Raw genomic sequence first — 20261 nt, 5'->3', positions numbered from 1 at the left:
TAAATAAAATATGAGTGCAAATAAAATAAAAACTAGATTTATTTGCAGTATGCTTGTGATGGGCATTTAGTCCATTTATGATTTAAACCTAAATGGTATCATGCACAGTTGAAGTATGCAATCTGAATTGTACTTTGCTTTTAATAAGCCCACAATCAGTAAGGATATCTGCGATTTTAAAGCACAATTATATTTTTCTCTATGTTAACATTCTAAATCATTTCTAGGAAAAACAATAGTTCTTGAGTTTAGAAACCTTTCACATCTTTATTTTAATTTCTAATATCAATCTAAACCATGGCTACATTTGTTAATTCTTTCTCATGTTTATGTTTGAATCTACGATAATGTAAGAAAAAATTATCTGTACATGCTTCTAATTAATTCATGCTTACACATAAAAATGTTATCGTGGAGATGTTTAATATTCCCAAGTCTTGTAGACTATCAAAATATTTTTCACCACACTTGGATACTTGGATTTGAGTGGATATATTTTGAATGCAAAACTTTTACAGTATTAGAGATCCATAAATAATAAAATTTGCACCACACTGCTCTAAATCCTCTTCTTCTGGTGTAAACTGAACTGTCAATTTTTGTTTTATCTTTGTACATAAACATTTTGGACGCTTATGACTGAGGTATCCAAAAGAACAACCACAATAATTAAGGTAATCTGGCTATGTTGACTAAGCCACTTGGTTGAAATCAATGTTTCTCAAATTGTATGCCTTGATATGAAGATTGATCTCTGAGACATTCCAATGAACAAATTGGTAGCAGGAAGTTTGGGATTGTATATAAGGAATTAGTGCAAATTGCTCCGCAAGCTCCGATCCACACAATTCCCTTCCTTCTCTCTAGCAGCAGCATAAACTCTGATGTGTGCTGACACATGACACATCGTCAGCTTTTGTGGCTACACCCCATTCTCCCTAACTCAAGTGAGAACCTGACCACTAAGGAGACAACCATTTTTGAGGGAAATTTCAGTATTTCGATGCACACTGTGCATAGAAAGAGGTGACTAGGGATGGAAGGCATAGGAGACAATCTGCTTTCTGTAGGCAGAGATAATGATGTGATGCCTTAGCAACCAACATGGATGAAGGCAGAAGCATGGAACATATTTTGACATCCTTTGCAATGTTTCAAAAGATAGTTCCTAGTGGGGACATAGCATGAAAAGCCAGGTTCCAAAATGGAATTTTTAATCTCTTCTTTTTGTTTCTGTTTTGTGTAATGAGACCCTGGCTTTGAATGATCAAATTTGCCAATTTTGTAAAATTTGAAAATATCACGTTGTCCCCCCAGTCAAGTTTCTGGGCATAAATTTGAGGATATTTGCGCTTATAGTCATGCTTTAGTGTGTAGTTTCTTTTAAAAAAATAGCTCATTTAACTTTTTTCTCCTCATGAAAATAGAGAAGTAATCACATGATTATATAGCATGATTAATGTATTGGTAAAAATATGTAAAATCTTCTGTATGTTTTTATAACTTGAGTGATGTGCAAATTATGCTAATTTCTTCATTAAGAATCGCCCTTTTAGTAAAGGCTGCCAAACGGACCCACAAGTGTTCATTCGGAACATCTATATTTTGTTTCATTTATATAACATAACCCCTGCTCTGAAGCATTTCCTGTATTGAAAATGAATAAATGTATGCACTAAATTTAATATTATGTATCTTTAAAGTACATATCTAAACAACAACTAGAAAGTGTGAATACATGTGAAAGATTCAACAAATAAAAACATCAGAAACACTAATGAAGAAATCAGCAATATTAGGCTGATTCCTTGGATATCTTTGGAACCACATGGCATATACATAAAACTGTGTGTGATTTCCTTTCCACCCAGTATATACACTAGTAACTGTCAATAAATAACTAGATTTTAGTGGACTCTGGTGATGTGTAAGGAAAAATAATAATGAAGGCAATTTAAACCGTGGAGAATCATGTAACTATGTAAACTTTTTGCCACGATTGCATTTTACGGAAAAAATGTACACATTGTAGTATGTGGGAATGTATAGAAGAAAAATGAGTATCATTGAATTCATAGTTTAGATAGGAGTAAGATAGGAAGTCAGAAAGAAAAATGATCAAGGAGAGGGCAGCCAAGAGCAAGAAATAAGCTGTGTTTTTAAAATGACAGTAAAGGAAAGTGAAACCAAAAATACATAGCGATGATACTGAAAATAGGGTGTGATAAGGAAAACTAGAATCATAAACTCACAGTCAATTTTACACACTGCACTTCTGTTAGAAGTTACAGGCAGGGGATCAGGAAATCAAAATAAAGCCTGATGAAAATAGAAATAACTGACATATTGCTAAGAAGAAATTCTTCTATACACTTCAATTTTGTATGAACACCAGTAACTGGAAATATTGTCTCTTTGGGTTTTTTTTTTAACATCAATAATCAGCAATAAACCCAAACACTTTCTCTTCCTCCCCATCTTTCAACTTGCAATGGTATATTTTTGAGCAGGCAGGATGCAGAATTGAAGCTACTGTCTCATGAATTTTTAATCTCAAAATATTAACTCATCACCCTGGCACTTCCTTTTGCTTCTTCTCTGTATGTCTGGAAAGGTATTAACGGACAATAAGAAAAAGAAAAAGAGAGAGAAGTAAGCAAGATTAGAAGAACCAAGACACTTTTTGTTTTTACCAGTTTTCTGAGACTCCATATGGTGCGTGTTATATGTTGTGTTGACATTCAATTATAGACTGTGTTAAAAATCAATCCTATTTTGCTTCCTGGTAAAGCCAATAGATGACCACTTTGTAAAGACAGAACAACAAAGTAAATACAGTAACTAATATGTACTCATGTGTGTACTGTGTTTCAGTAACTTGGTGATTAACATGCCATGGATATATACAAGGGTGAAGCAACAACTTGAAGCCTGTTATTTCAACAATTAAAACAAGTAAAGAGAAACTAGTTAACAACAGAGTAGGACTAACATTTCCTAAACAACAAAAACAGTAGCAACAACAATAAAATCTAAGCAGTTAGAGAAAGTCTATCATTGGTTTATTTGTTTCCCTGGAGAATTAAAAAAAAAGAAAGAAAGAAAAATGAAATAAAATGATGTTTTCAACTCCAGGAAGTAGAGATTAATATATCGGAAGTAGCACAGCGAGAATGAGGTAGGTAAGAGCCCTATTAAAAAACAGAATGATGTTTTTACAGGAAGCCTAGAGTTTGCTAGACAGGAGGAGACAATGTACAGTCTCACTTAAGGAGAGATATAACAAATACTCCAAAGACCAAAGAGATCATTTGGATTACAGCAAAAAATAAAAATGGAAAGGAAATAAATGATAAGAAGCTACTAAGTCTCAGGCAGGATGAAAAAACAGATTTAGAAATATGTATGCGGATAAGAAAAGCCTGTAAAAGAGCTAAGGCATTAATCATGGCAGATTATAATTACACCAGTGCCAACAAGGCTGACAACAGGAGCACGCCTGTGGAAGGTGGCACACTCGGAGAAAACTGAGTGTATAATGTGTAGATAATATTTACAAAGAAAACATAACTGTATGTACACTGAAGTTCGACTTTGGAAACAGCCTGGTAGAAATGATAATGTAGTTGGTATAAACAGAATAAATAGAAAAATTAAAAAAAAAGAAAAGATGATAATGCACGGTGATTAAATACCAAGACAGTTTTACGTAGTTCACAAGAGTAAGGGACTTCACGATTCAACAGATCTAGTGAGAACCTACTGTGGCTAAAGCACAGAATTTTAGATGAATAACACATAGTCCCCAACCTCAAAAGCTAGTTTGAATCTATGGAGTATTTACCGGTGTTTAGTGAGTATGCCAAGTCTTTAATTACGCTAGTCTATATCTAGCTGGGTTGAAAATAACACACTTTTTTTTAGTTGAGTCTTTTGATTTGAGCAACAGAATTCCACAAAGCTTAGTTATACTAAAAAATAAATTATATCAGCTTGAAGGGGGAACACAGGCAAAAAGCAACAAGGCCACAAAAGAAAATGAATCTTTATCTAATATGCCAAAACAGACTACCAAAGAGGCCCTCTCTCAGCTCGTCTCGTATCTAGTTTCTTAGCTCAGCTCCCTTCATATAATCGCACAAAAGCATTTTAACACTGTTTGGGTTCCGGCCTCTAGTTAGCTGGGTTTGAATTCTTGGTCCATACTTACTGTCTCCAAATTTGGGGGCAAGTTACTTATCCTTTCTATGTCTCAGATTCTTCAACTTTAAAATGCAGCTAATACTACCTGCCTCACGCATTCTTTCCACCACAGGGATGAAAAGAGAAAATGTATGCAAATGATTTAGGCTAGTATGTAGCACGTTGTGAGGGCTAAATAACTGCTTGTTTTCTTCTCTATCTCCATTCCAAAGGTGGCTGCCTTTTAGCTCTAGAGTTCTTATTTAATACAACCTTCAATTTTAGCAATATGCCAAGATTAAATTGCAGTCTTTAAATCTCAAGTCTAAATTTCCAGAAGGAACAGACCAATAATCATAAAATAACTAAGCGTGGTTGTTAAAGATCTATCATTTAATAAGGTTACAAATCCAAATAGTTTTACAGCTGAGCTCAATCTATCCTTTAGGTAAGAAACCACAATTCTCTATCTTATTCCTGACAGTCAAGATCATGGAAAAAAGATGCAAACCATTCCAGTTCACTTTATAAAGTAAGCGCAATTTTAATAGCAAGCATGATAAAAATATTGTGTGAGCATGCATGTGCATGCACGCACAAAGGCATTCTCACACAAATCAATTTGACATGTATATATTTACAGAAATTTGAAAAAAAGAAGTGTTCAAAAGTTTAACATTTTACTGGGGGCTGGCCACATGGCCTACTGGTTAAGTTCGGTGCACTCCGCTTCGGCAGCCTGGGTTTCGTTCCTAGGTGCAGACCTACACCACTAATCGGTGGCCATGCTGTGGTGGTCACCCACATACAAAATAGAGGAGGATTGACATGGATGTTACCTCAGGGTGAATCTTCCTCAGCAAAAAAAATAAAATAAAATAAAATAAAAAGTTTAACCTTTTATTAAAAGCATAATACATTGTGATAAAGGTGATGGTTTCTTACTGTGTCAATACTGCTAAGCTAAACTACATTTCCCAGAATCCTCTTTTAAAAATGCGTTTATGATTAGGATGAACCACGAGGGAGATTCATTCAAGATTTGTAAGGTGAAAAGGAAGCAGCAGCCATTGTGTAGCTCACAAGTGATTCCAGAAACTGGCAGCAGCTGGGCACACGATTCCTCTACCATCCTTTGGATCCTTTTTTAGCTTCTCTGACTCCTGACCAGATAAATGCATTTGTCTGTGTCACAAAGCCCAAGCTTCTGCAGAATAACCTCATCACCAAGGTGGGAGGCAATAAGAATGGACACGGGTTTCATTACATTCTCATGGGCTCCCATCTCACGCTTGTGGGTTCCAGCCTGCTTGTGAACTTCCCTTCCTGGCTGCTCTCCCTGTGAACGTCAGCTTCCAGCATCAGAAGCAGAGGAAGCAGCCTTACAGATTAAGCTAGTTTCCACAATGGCACAAGCCAATTGCCTGAAGTAAATCCCTAAATATATATCATATTAAATTATATACTATAAATCGTATATAATATATCTCTATTGGTTCTGGGAATTCTGGAATTGGTTCTCTAATCTGATTTGATTTAAAAACACTAATGATACTGTTCTTAGAGGTAAAGAAAACATTGGTAAGCCATAGCATGACATGCCGAAAAGGTTACTCAAATATCCCCTTTAGATACCTGTAATCAAGTACCTACAGAGCGCAGGGTTCTGGGTGACCAATTATTTGCTACCTTAGAGTATTTTAGTCAAAATAAACACAGAATGGAATTGGTTGGCTGTTTCTAACTGTGCTGGAGAACTTGGGGAATGAAATTGGTGAGCTTAGGACCTTCAGCATCTGCATGAGGGACCTGAAAACTTCTATGACTGCTCTGACAGAAATCTCCGTCTCCTGTAGCTACAAAGTCAAGATTTCTAAAAACCCAAGGTCTAATTTTGCAAGTGACTTAATTACAATGCAAATTAAGTTTCTAACCTTCCAAGATTACTTTTCCAGTTAGGGCATTGATTGGGAAGGAATGGGATCCTGAGAATTGGAATGGAGACATATGGGAAGAGTCCGATAAAGTTAGGGACATCAGCAAACTCTCAGGTTGGGAAGCTTTAGACCCCAGAATTCTGCTGAGTCTTTTTTGCAGAGACATTTGTAGTAGCAACTCTTCCAACCCTGCCTGAAAAGGTTAGTCCCCCTTGGCCTAAAGAATCTGTAATGACCTTCTTGATGTGCAAGTCACTTCTGATTCTCCTCAGGACCTACCTTTGCCACTTCTTTTTGCTTGTAGACCTATAACTAGACTCAAGTCTAGGGAGTGATGAAGAAGAAGGATCAAGCCTAGACTTTTGGTGTAGAGAGCTGGGTACGTGGAGTGCCAATCACTGTGTCCAGTTCTGGCAATATGAGGTTGATGTGCTTTTATGATATCAGGGTACAGTTCTTTGATAATAATTGAGAAATATAGGTCTGTACCCGAGATCATGGCTGGATCAATGTACAAATGATACTTAAGTCATAAGTACAGTCCGTTTTTGTCTATTTAGCAATGACCACAAATATAAATAAAAATTTACACATAATATATTCTGTAAATCTACAGAAATAGATTTATTGCTTTAATGAAATTGCTTTAATGAAATACTGAATACAATATTTTTTTTATTAAAGTGAATGTGTATCCTGTAACTAAAATAGAGGGGAATTCACTTTTAGATAAGTATTGTAATCATGTATTCAAGGGTCTGTGAGGAAAGTATAATCCCTTCTAGGCATTTCAAACAGGATAATATCTGATCAGAAAAATAGGTGCTTACAAAAGAAGCTGAAGGAGTAAAAGTCAGAAATCAAGGAAGGGTGCTACAGGCTGTCAGCTCTGCCACTCACCACCAGCTCTCAGGACACTAGTAAGTTACTTTTGCCACATATTTACTGTCAGTGCCCAGATCAGGAGCTACAAGAAATTCCACCTGTGCAGTCGTCTGCAGCACCAAGGCAAATAATTCGCGAAGGAACTCCTAGTAGTTAAAAAATCTGTGAAAACCCATGTGGCTGCTTGACACTACTGGAGGAAGATTGATGGTTTCTGCTCCCCTTTTGCCTTTCAGATCTCGTGTAAAGGGCTCTCATTGGAAAAATGGCAATCACATGCCAAAACTTGGAGGTGAAACATTCTAGTAAATGTAGAAGTCTTTCAGAACTCATGATAATAGAGAGAACCTGGGAGGAAGTGGTGATAAATGTTATTTTGAGCTCACATAACCCCTTTGGCTACATTAAACGAACCTGATCCCACAAGATTTTATTTTGTACTGATGCTATGAGCAAATATTTTTATTTGTTTCTAAATGATTGCTCTCTCTTTATAGTTGTATCTATACCTAACTAGAGAGAGAAGAAGTGAAAGATAAAATGAGATTGATACCAATCATAATCTGAGCAGTCTTGACATGAGGTTGGAACTCTAGCAAAATGTACTGTAAAGCACAACGATTGAGAAGAGAATTTGGAAATTTAATCCCACTACATGGAGGCTAACTACTATAAGGGGTGGAGGGTGGGGCAGTGTACAGTGTAGTGACTTCTTCTGTGAGTCAAGCAATGGTCAGTACTCAATGTATTGCTGTCTTCTGGCCAGTATATGGCATATTGATGAATGACAAGTGGTCATTTCCCCATACCTGTTTCACCTTCATCTCAAATGTCACCTCCTCAAGCCTATACTGACCTCACAGAGCTACCCAATCTGTCCTTGATTTTCCCCCGGGACTAGATATGTATTTCTGAAACAACACTTCCCACGTATCTACTATATTTGTCTATCCATATGTTTGTTTCTTTCTTTAGACTAGAGTTATTTGAGGGTAGAAATCATGTCTTTTTAACTTTTTGTTGAGCTCAACTTAGAATACCAGAATCTAGAGTGAAAGAGGTAACCCACGACAGAAATCTAACTCTGAGAACTGGATCAACCATCTTGGGGTAAGAAGAAGAGGGAGAGAAAGAGAGGATGAGAGGGACTCGAGCAGTGTGTGTGTGTGTGTGTGTGTGTGTGTGTGTGTGTGTGTGTGTGTACATGTGCACGCGGAACAGGGAAGTTACAGCTGCAAATCTGTGCAAACTCTCAGAGCTCATTGCTGGAAGGGCATGGTAGTTTATGGGAAATTAGATTGCATTCAAGATTAAAGAATCTTTGCTAATTTAAGAAATGTAAAGTGCTTCCTCTCGTGGCCATAACTGGGCACTCTTTCCTCTCTGCTCTTTCATGGCACATCACTTAACTGCTCTTATTTGTTTATATACTTCTATGTTTTATTATATTTTAAGCCCCATGTTTTTATCGTCCACCTGCTCATAGGCTATCTTTTATCCATCCTTGTCTCCTCAACGCTTAACACAATGCCTGCAGCGTACTAGGAGTCCCTAAGACTGTCCATGCTGAGCTTTAGAAGAAAGAAATGAATGAATTAGGCATAATTATAATCTGTTTTGAATTATTAACGTTTTAAATAAAACAGCCCTCCATTGGATAGAAGCATACACTTCGGGAAAAAATGTGGAAATTGACAATCCATAGAGTGGTGAACTTATTGCCATGTTAAAAAGTCAATTTCCATTACCATCTATGCTGAAAACATGGCTGATAATATTTATTATGAAATCATAGCTTTAGAGTATAGCCACATGCATCTGATAAACTAAACAGACGTTCCAATGGACTGTCCAACGGTATTAATCAGAACACCCCAACTGAGAAAGAGTGAATCTTCAGTTTTTAAAGCACTGAATTGGGCATTTATAAGTCATAAGTGAGGCACCATAGGTTGATGACTTTGGAAAACATATTTCACAGGACAAAAAAAGATGTTTTTTTCCCAAGATTCACAGAAAAACAAATAACAATTGGAGAATAATTAAACACACACATGTACATGTGAACTCACACACAGTTTTGAAAAATACATCTTATTAAAAAATTTTCTTTGATAGGCTTGTAGGAGAGTATATAAAGGCTGTATTATTTCAAAAGCAATCAGGATAAGAATATAGTATTTAACATAATTAGGAGATCAGTTTCAAATAAATTCAAATTTTCCAGCAAATCTCTCTTCTTGTGCTTCAGGTGACCTTTACAACTAGCAAAACAGAGAATGAATCTGTAAGCCATTTTGATTCAGTGGTGTGAGAGCTCTGATTTCTAAAGAAAGTATAATAAATGCACTTTTTGATGCCATTAGTGTAACATTAACATATTTATGCTAATATTTGTTCTTCATAATCACATGAAAGATATGTAGAACTGACAGTGCTTTTAAACTAAGAATGCCATTCCCAAAACTATTCTTTATTATATATCTAATACAAATATATTATTAATAATATATTGTCCGTATATTAATATAAATATGTTAATATATAATATTATGTATAATAACATATAAATATGTATATCCCATATCCCATTTTATGTTTTTGGCAGTGGGAAAAGCCTTAGTAACGTGACATCCTGGACGTTTGGAGAACTGAGATATTGTAGTCCATCATCCCCAGGATTCTCTAACTTTGATAGGGATTCCAATACGACATCTCTATCTGAACTATTGTTCTATCTAGCCCTCTACTTTCTATTATTTCTTATTCTCTGTCTGTCTGTCGCTTTCTCTCTCTCCGAACTGTTCTGCTTCAGATTGGAGACGCTCCTGAATGTGGATATAAGGACAGACCCCAAATCTAACATACAACTCTGACCTGCATCAAGCAACGTGTGTTTGCAAGGACAAAATGACAACAAGAACAATAACAAGAAAAATAATAATTAGGCTTGGCTTCCATTCCTCCATTACTACGTATCAGATCATCTAATACACTTCAGAGATGGGAAACTGGGAGGAGCTTCTTCAGAAGCAGCTGTAGAAAGTCAGTAAAATGTGATTATAGGAAACAAGGAAGACCCTACTGTCATAATCTCCAGAAGAAATCCTGTCTTTACATTTTCTTTTTCAAGTAAGCAAGGGAATATAAACATGTTAATCCTGCTATCAGTCCTTCAGTCTTGAATGATACAGCTCAATAATATTCACAATTCCTAAGAGCTTCTTTTTACCTAAGGGCATTGTAGTTTCCATTTTGAGCAATAGTTAATTATATAATGTGACATACTTAATTTTCTGACTTTGTATTTTAATTTTGAAGATAAATTTAAAAATTCTAAGAAGTTTTACTTACTAATTTTTCATTGACAGCAGACGTATCATGCATGTCATGATTTTGTAACCTGAATAACACCCACACAGGTTGTGTGAGTTGAGAGAAAATCCTTACTAGATCTGATGGAAGATCATCTGGGCAATATCATAGTTAGTGCAAATCCCTCAGACAGGAATGTTTGGGACTGTTTGGAGAAGACAAGGAGAACAAGGTGATAGCACAGGAAGTAAGGGCAAAAGGGCAGGAAGTGATGTCAGAGAGCTAGTCCTGGGCAGTGTTAACGAGGCCTGGTATGTCTTGGTAAGGATTTGGAATTTTAACTGTAATTGGAAGCCATGAGAAAGATGAGAGTGGGAGAATTTCATGATCAGATTAATTAAAGATTAATTTCAGACAAAGCCTTTGAAGCAAGATATGTATATATTTTACATATATATTGTAATATATCCATATATATTACATATTTTACATATATATATCTTGGTGTATTAAAACACACTTTCTAATATTTTTGATTCATTTCACATTTGAACATTATATAAAGCGTGGAGAAAATACATTGGTATATGAGTTTCAAATGTGAAGGTAACTTAGTTAGCATCCTTTGAGGTGACTTACCACTGACATTTTAAAAGCTGCAGCATCCTATTGATATTTAGTCCTAGGGTAACATTTTAAGTCTCCCCACTAAAATGTGGCCTTATATATTTAGGTTAAGATAATTAAAATTCGTTATATTTTGAAATGTTCATGCTTATAAAAATATCTATGACTATAATAAAATTAATAACACTGATGTATCTTCTCCAAGAAACAGAGAATCATCAAGGTTAAAAGAATTACCCCAGGTCTCACAGCTAGCTTATAGAAAAACAAGATGTGAGCTCTCATTTTCTTACCCCAGTGGCCAGGAGTCTTGTCGTTACATCAGGGACGCCTTTTGAAATACTATCAGCGTGAGTTTCTGCACTGTCTCATCTGTGGTAGACACGGGCTCAGGGCACCCACTTAGTGGTTCTCCATTTGCCTCCAGTGTCCAGAAGTCAGTAGGCCTTTACAGATTTAAGTATTTTTTACATAATTACTTTTGTTTGGTCTCTTAAGTGAAAAAATATTTTTTGTTTATGTTCTCAAGTTTGTTTACAATTATCATTACATAGCAATGATCAATTGTAATTGGGATTAATAAAAATAGCAAATTATAAACACAAATGTAGATTTAGTTTGAACCATCAATTCTGTCCTAACAAAGAGAGTTAGTACATATTCTTTTATTTACAACGGCTATAACGTTGTCTTGCTTCTGCAACCTGAGAATGCTTCCAGCATCTTTTTTATTATTTTCGGGGATCCTCATATGTTAACGCAAGAGAGTTTATGAACTCCTACGGCTGCTGTATGGTGTTTAGTTCACACGAGGGCTATGCAGTTTTCACTGAAAATAATCATTAGTTTCTACTTTTTCCTTTGTGCTCTTTCTTTCTTGTCCTTTTATTCTTCTTTGGTAATTTTCTCTCTTTCATTTGCACATTCTGTAACTTGAATTACACCGCCATGTGTGTTTTGCTGTTGCTTCTCATTCTCTTATGCAGTGCTCAACCTCCATGACACTGCTTTTACTGTTCTTTCTGTTAGCTCTCTGTTTCCCGCTATATGTTGTCCTTGTTCCCTCCTTAACTGAATGTTTGACAGATCTTGCAAATTATTTTGAAATACCACTCTAAACTTCTGTATTTTCAGATGTAGTTTTTATAACTCATTTTTTGTTTTTATTTTTATTTTTTTATTTGGTGAGGAAGACTGGCCCTCAGCTAACATCTATTGCCAATCCTCCTCCTTTTTTTCCCTCTCTCTCCCCAAAGCCCCAGTAGATAGTTTATGTTATAGTTGCACATCCTCCTAGTTGCTGTATGTGGGACGCCACCTCAGCATGGCCCGACAAGCAGTGCGTCAGTATGTGACCAGGATCCGAACCCAGGCTGCCAGTAGCAGAGTGCAGGCACTTAACCACTAAGCCACGAGGCTTGCCCCTTTGTTTTTATTTTTATTCTGCCTCTGCACTGGGAGGGATTATTTATCTTCCTTAGCAAATTGTGTGACCCTAGAAAGACAGCAGAGTAAAGCTAGGAAGACTACCCACCCTTGCCCTGCTCATCCACAGCAAGGAGCCTGACTTTTTGAGATACTACCTTGATTATTTCTTTCAAATCATGACCTTGTCAGTGACCTCCAGGTTAAATAAAACAGTCTAACCTGGAACTACAGGAGTGGTGAAGTAGGTTACACGGCTATTTGGATAAGTTTAAGTTTTTCCCACAGGTTGCTTTCAAAATTAATAGAAAGAAGTGAGGAATATAAATAATTTCCACAAAATATGTTTTATTCAGAATATTTTTGGCCCTTGAAATTAATTTAAGCAACTTTATCTTTAAGGGTAATACTGATAAAATTAACAAAAATCAGAATTTTTTTCTTCTCAATTTGCAAAGTTATCTTTTCAAGTAGGAATGATAATCCCCATAGCCTGAGGTTCAGTTCATTTCATGTGTATTGAGGCATGTATATTAGTTATTTTCCATTTATATAACACAAAAACCTTAGTTTTAAACTCAAAGTAGAGTAAAAAGATGCTAATTGTAAGATAACTGATGCTGGACAATGATAATTATGCTGAATGCTACACAGAAGCTTCTGTAACATATCTTAGTCTCTTGTACTTCCTCCTTGGTTGCATCCATAAATTGTTGATTCCCCCAAAATAGAAGAGACATTCTTTCACATGAGGACCACAGAGGGATACCCAAGGCAGTCGCTGGCTCTTAACTCTCACTCACCACGGGATTCCATGATCTACCATGGGGTAGAGTGGAAAAGTCCATGTATTTTTTGTGAAAAGCCTAAAGGCTGGGCCTTTTCTACTGCTTATAATTTATGTCATTATGAGAAAAATAAAACATTTAGTCTCTCTAACCTCAATTTTTTATCTGTAGTATAAAGATGATAATTCTTACCTCCTTTGATTATTTCAAGAAGGGATCAAAAAGTTGTTGCTATTTCTAAAGTACTCATCAGGCTGGATACTTTTCCTTTTCATTTGTTTTCTTCTTTCTTACTCTTTTCTCTCCTTTATTCATCATTGCCCTTATCTTCTTTCCTCATTATTCTTCATTTCTTCTGTCAGTTTTTTAGGAGTGAAAAGATTACTTAGTCAAATCAGCAGCATTCTTAGCCACAAAGGTCACTAAACACTATGCCAAAATAGAAGGTTAGTACAGCATAATTACCTAAATATTATGCCTGAATTTTTCATGCCTTCAAGGAACGAAATAAAGGTTTATGTCAAATGACTTTTCATCTGCTAACTTCTTATGATGTTTGTAAGTTTCCTTCTTGGAACAATGTACAACATTCTTATATATTTAACACCTCCTCACATACCCTCTGATAAAAAGAGTTTATAGAATATAAATCTCTGGCCCTGGAAAAATATATAAAACAGTGCAAGCAGTAGGAGACAACATTAATAAAAACAAACATAATCTCATAATCTCCCTTAAAAGAAAGTCTTCAGCCAACTCTGCCCAGCCCAATTCATTATGGTCTGATATGCCTGCTGTGGGACTTGCCACGACAGCATGTGAGAAACCAATCTTTAAAAAAAAAAAGTTGTGTTCCACAGGTTTGTACCCCAGTTACAAAGTCTGTAGCAAACATGATAAATCAGCGTTATGGGCCTAGTGGAAAAAGAGAAAACTTTTTTTTCTTTTTTAATTTATGGATTGCCTTATATTTCAGCTTCTACATAAGAAGACCACAAGGGGAGGCCCTGAGAACAAGGAGGAAGCAATGTAATATTATAGTAATGTACTATCAGAGATAACTGTGTATTCTCTGAACTACTAAATTTCATGAATTGGTTTCAAATGTGAATGCTAAGAGCATATTATGAGTTTTGAGGATCTTCTAAAACATCTGAGAAATCGCTCTGGAGAGACACTAAAGAGTAGGAAGCATGTGGTCTAACAGTTTGAATAAGTGAAAATTTCTTGAGCTCAAGACTCAGGAAGTTTCTTCACTGAAATTTTATTATTGTTATTTTTGCTTATATCTATACTGTTGTTTCTCATATTACGGGAAATACATCAATAGAAAAAAGAATATCAGGAATATATAGATAAATATTTTCTTAATGCTATTTTATATCGTGCCTTTATTTGCTGGTGATGTTGTTGACTGACCAGTTTCCCTTTGCTGAATAATGAATAAAAATATTAAAAATATCTTTACCATTATAAATATTCCTTCAAATGTTTTTCCAAATTTATTTTAATTCGCTTAATTCCCTATATCATATGAAGTACGACTTCACAGAATGAGACCAAGCCAATTCAATGAAATTTGTCTCTGTGCACCTGTTCCTCATGTCATTCTTGATACACTCTGATTTGTCTTTAGACTTTGTGTTCATCTCTTATTCATCATATTTAATGATGCACAAGAAATTGTGCAATAAAACTCATCACAGTTATCATTTATCTACATCCCATTCTCATTGTTATCTATTAGAAATATGTGTTCTAAGTCTCTCCATATCTATATACATTTCTCCTCATTATTTACTATTGTTTTGCCCTCATCTTCTTTCTTTTGCTTACTCATTCCTTCCTTTCTTACCTTTTGTCTTTATGATCTCCATTTGGAGCTATTTCCACAAGATATCTTTTCATCAGTGACATTCATTTACTGAATTCTGGAACTTTGTCGTAGTAGACAATTTGCAGGTCCTGTTCATGACACATTTTCTATATTAATCTTAAAGTACAGTCTTTTGAAACGTTGAGTGGTCTGCAATCATCTTCTTCATACTGACACATAGCTTTGAGGAGGTTTTGTGCCACTGAAAAAGAAGATGCTGAGAGCCCACCAATGATTTTTACCAGTCTCTCTATCACTCCTCTGAAACCAAAGCAAGCACAGAGAAACTGGGCCCCCAAAACAGTAGTCTCAGAGAAGAGAAGGAAAATGCCAGGGGGAGGTGTTTTTTATTACGTTAATGACAAAAAAATTTTAAGCAATACTACTTAGAAAAAAACTCCTTGGAAAAATGAGGCTGTACATAATATCTTTCTTTCCATGCCAAGTTTCTTAGGAAATTGAGACAATTGTCCAGATAACTCAGGCCCAACAACAATTTCACTAGAAACTCAATCAGGAGGCAAAATTATACGTGAATGTATGTTTTTATCCTTGCTTTTCTTATCCGAATATTTCTTTCGAATCTCTTTTTCACATTATAGAAGTAGCACGAAAGAGTCATTTTAGGTACACTGGGTGAACACTTATGGAACTACAGTTTGGCTTAGGGGTCATTCATTTTGCCCTAGAAAGGAAAGTTGTTTTGTAGCTTTTGACTTTTCTGCCTCTAAGTTCTCAGTTAATGTTTTGCTTCTCCAAGGAGAGAGAATTTTTAACCACAAATAAGGGTCTTGAATTAATTTTGTACATTTCAAAGTGCCCACCACTTTTCCTGGATTTAACTATAATTATGTCAATTTGTTATATTTACTCTATAATTACAATAACTGCTCTGCATTTATTTTTAATACAGTTCAGGGAGGAGTTGAACAGGTTGTGTATACTGTATGTTGACGACACCAAGCGCACATAGTAGCAGTGTATATTTGCTCAGTAGAATTACACATTAAGAAACCTCTCAGGTACGGAAACAAAGGTAAGAAATGTGTTCGGATATGAATATTGCATAGCATGAGAGGAAATCTGATTTGCAATGTAGGTGCTGCTTGTCTTGTTTTAGCAGAGTCCTTTTCAGAATGTAGTGTGCCCTCTCTTACCTTTATTGTGGTACAAATAGGCTAGTTACATAACATTTAAAAACCAGTAGTGTCTTGAATAAACTAAGTCTTGAAAGCATGTTGCTTCTTGGAAACAGGGGTATGGACGAATGGCCTCACTTGGTGGTCCTCAACTTAGTTAACACATTGGTCAGAGTGTGGCGTTAAGGACTGAAAAAGGATACTGAATTCACTTGCCTCTCTTTCTCCAGGATGTAGGAGACATTAAGAGTCCTCAAATGTTCTAAATTGAGAGGAGAGAACCTAGGTCTTTAACTCAGGATGGTCCTGTGGGTGAACAGAGTAAGCAAATGTCTGAATGATTTGGACGTCGAATGGTTTGGGTTACATCTCAGTTCTTCGGTTGACTTGTGTATGTATGACCTTGATTATGTCACTTTACATTCTTGAACTTTGATTTTCTTAGATGTAATGTGGTCATGACACTGAATTATAACAAGGATTAAATGTCAATATATGTGAAATTAGTTTATCACATATATTGTGAACACAGTGTAGACGGGTTCCTGAAATACTTTATTCTTAATTCCTATCAAAATGTCTATCAGTGAGATCATTAATCTCATTCTTTGAAAACAGAGTTAGCCTTGTTTACTGTAATAAAGGCAACGACTTCATTTTTAATGTTTGACCACTAAGAGTTTCAAGCTCCTCCCTTCTCCTCCCCTTTTACTTTACTGCTGAGGAAACTTATAAGAAAGCTGCATGCTCTCTGAAGCTGGTGGGAGTTTCAGATAAGCATAGCCCAACCTGCACAGGGAACCTTTGCTCCGGCCCCACTTCCTAACTGTAATTAAAACCAGAGTCCTCCTTCCCTCTTGATCTTTCTTGTTTCACTCCAGACCAAACTTGAGCCCTTCTCCTTTAGAATCTTTTAGATGTTTGCTGTGTAAATAATAAACTTTATTTATTTATTTCATACCCCTTGGTACCTCAATGTCATTCATTTCAACATCCACATAAATTCCCGAGGTGGGAATGGGTGGGTGGAGGTTAGGCAATTCCCCAACATCGAGCACTAGGTACTCAAATAAAACATGTGCTTTATCTAGCCAGCACAATAGCTGGTTTTCCATAATGTTCCCTAGGATTTCGGGAAAATGGAGAGAGAGAGAATTGCTTAAGACATGGAGACAGTTAAGCTTTCAAATCATTCTGAAATGCCTAACAGTCCACATTTTCTCCTGTCTTAAAATGGTCTATTTTCAAAAAGTGTTCAAGAGGGATGGATATAGAAATAGAAATACCTTGTTATTCTTACTCCAAAGGGAGGTACTAGAAATGTTTCTAACTGAATGTTCCCCACTTAAAAGGATCCAATGGTACCTATGTACTCCTGGCTCAGAAATGGGAACCAGCTATGTTAAAGCAGACTAATAATTATGCTAGGCTAGATATTATGCAATGCCGTGGAGATAATAATGATGAGCAAGACTAAAAGCTCTACACTTTCATGTTCCATATGGTCTGGCAGGGTAGATAGAATAACAAATGGTTAAAATAATGCATGATACATGCTGTAATAGAGTCATTATGGTGTGCTCTGAGAAAGCATCTCAGGGGCATCTCACATGGTCTGGAAATGGTGGGTGAGTTATGAAAAGATGCGGGGACTATAAATGGGTGATAAAGCTAGGAGGCAGTGGGACAGGCTGTTTCAAAACAGGGAATGTGAGGTCAAATACCATATTATTTCCTTCATTAGGTGGTAGATAATAACAACAATAAACAAACACATAGAGACAGAGATTGGATTGGTGGTTACCAGAGGGGAAGGGGGGAGGGAGGAGGGTGAAAGGGATAATTCGGTACATGTGTGTGGTGATGGGTTGTAATTAGTATTTCGGTGGTGAACATGATGTAATCTATGCAGAAATAGAAGTATAATGATGTACACCCGAAATTTTTACAATGTTATAAACCAATGTTACTGCAATAAACAAAAAATTTAAAAAAAAAATGCTAGAGGAGAAAAAAAAAAAAAAAACAGGGAATGTGGTTTGTAAATACCTTGAAGAAATAAAGGATACAGAATATCTACATGTCCAGGTTTAATCAGGGCAATCTAGATTTCTAGCTGTTGTACCAATAAGATTAGTAATCATGCCCTCATTTACTCTCAATCTGTCTTAAATCTGACCAAGAAAGTATACAGTTACCTTAGCCAGATGAATTGAAAACATAAAGTAGTTTACTATGAATTTAAACTAAGCCATGATTTCTTCTTCTAACCATACTATTTACTATTCTTTTAATCCTAGAATAAAGCAAATCAAAAATTTTCTGGTTAATAAGAGCCATGATTGCAAATAAAATTTAGTACAGGTCCGAAAAGTTTCTCTTAACTATAGATAACTTCCTCTCCTTCCTTTAGGATAAACAACTCATCTCTTGAGTATTAGTGTCTTCTTGTGTTTCTTTCACATCTCCCTCATTAAACAAGCTTCTTCCATGAAATTTAACAAGTCTGACATAGTACCTAAAATCCTATCAAAAATAATTTTGTTATAATATTTGTAACTTACTTCAAAAAATAAAAAGAAAGATTTGTAACTTACTTCAAAAAATAGAAAGAAAGAGAGAGAGAGAAAGAGAAAGAAAGAAAAAAAGAAAGAAAGAGAGAGAAAGAAAACTTCAAAGGCTATTACAATATTTCACTGTATGCCTGGTGGCTGAGGAGTTAATTCAAGAGTTTGTCTTTTCTTTCTAAATAATGGCACAAATGATCTCAAGAAATTAGTTTACTGCCCCTAATCTCTTAGCTTTTTCTGTCTTATTATGGTCAAAGATGGAGGGAGATATTTCTTGAGAGAAACTTCAATTTGGAGAACACTCAAGAATGGGGAAAATGCTTTACATTCCCATGTATAAACTTATCATCATGTTTATATCTAATCTTTTGGCTTAAGTTTGTTTTTAGTCAGAGAGATGTCACATGAAATTCATTTACTAACATATCTAAACTATGTAACATATTTCTAAGAGTATATAAATGGGCTGACAATACACATGTAGCAACACTTCTTAATGTCTCAGAGATTATATGCAGGCTATAGCCTGTAAAACTAGATGAGAAAAATAGTGCTTATTAAACATGCCGATACACAATTTAAAATCTTTTTATGAATCATTAGAAAATAAGGGTGAAATGAATAAGCAATGCTGTCAAAATGATATGGCATTAGCATCCACAGTGATCCTAATAAGAGAAGAGGATTAGTAAGACATTAGAAAACTAACTCACAAAGAGAATAATGAAATGAGTTCTATAAAAGGCTGTTTTGAATATTGGCCATTTCTTCATGTTTATGTTCCACAGATGAATGTAGATATGATTGAATGTGATTGATGGGAACTATGAGAGACTGTAGGGATTTTAAAGGACAAATATTTGGATGGATGTGTTTAGAAGCATGTGAAAAGGAAACCAGGTGGTCAGAGAATGGCATGATATGGATAGTAATTTAAGAAAAAAATGAATGAAATAACATTTTCATGCTCAAAAGCCTAGTAAACATTGTTAGAGCAAATAAGAAAACTAAAATGGGTGGTATACCTTTTGTATGCTGTGTATTATACATAAATTCATTTCACTTAGGAATCATGGAAATTTTCCAAGTTAAGTATTTCAGAATGATAGTTTTATCTAATATGTCCCACAGATGTGTTTTATTTGTCAGGAAAAATATTTTAACAAAGTTTTGGAATTTAAATTCCATTGGGTGAGGCATTCCCTCTCCAGTTTACCACAGACAACCCCTCTCTTCACACCTTTGACCCTTACACCCATTTGGCCCCCAAAGCCCTTCACTGTGGTAAGCATTAGTACTCTGATATAAGAGGAGCAGACACTGAGGCTCAGAGAATTTAAGTAGCTCTCTCTAATTCAAACAGCTAGCATCTGGTATGGAAGCAATTCAGGCAAAGAATTCAAGGTCCCTCTAGGTTCACTTTCTTTGTTCTTTCCCCGTATGTTCCCATCTTCACTCCTGTGGGGGGGGAAGTATAATGGCCCTCCAATAATGTCCACATCCTAATCCCTAGAAAC

Source organism: Ceratotherium simum, chromosome 2, assembly GCF_057802395.1.
Source record: "Ceratotherium simum simum isolate JZ-2026a chromosome 2, ASM5780239v1, whole genome shotgun sequence".
NCBI lineage: Eukaryota > Metazoa > Chordata > Mammalia > Perissodactyla > Rhinocerotidae > Ceratotherium > Ceratotherium simum.
The sequence above is the reverse complement of the archived record's forward strand: the minus strand, read 5'-3'. Positions refer to the sequence as shown.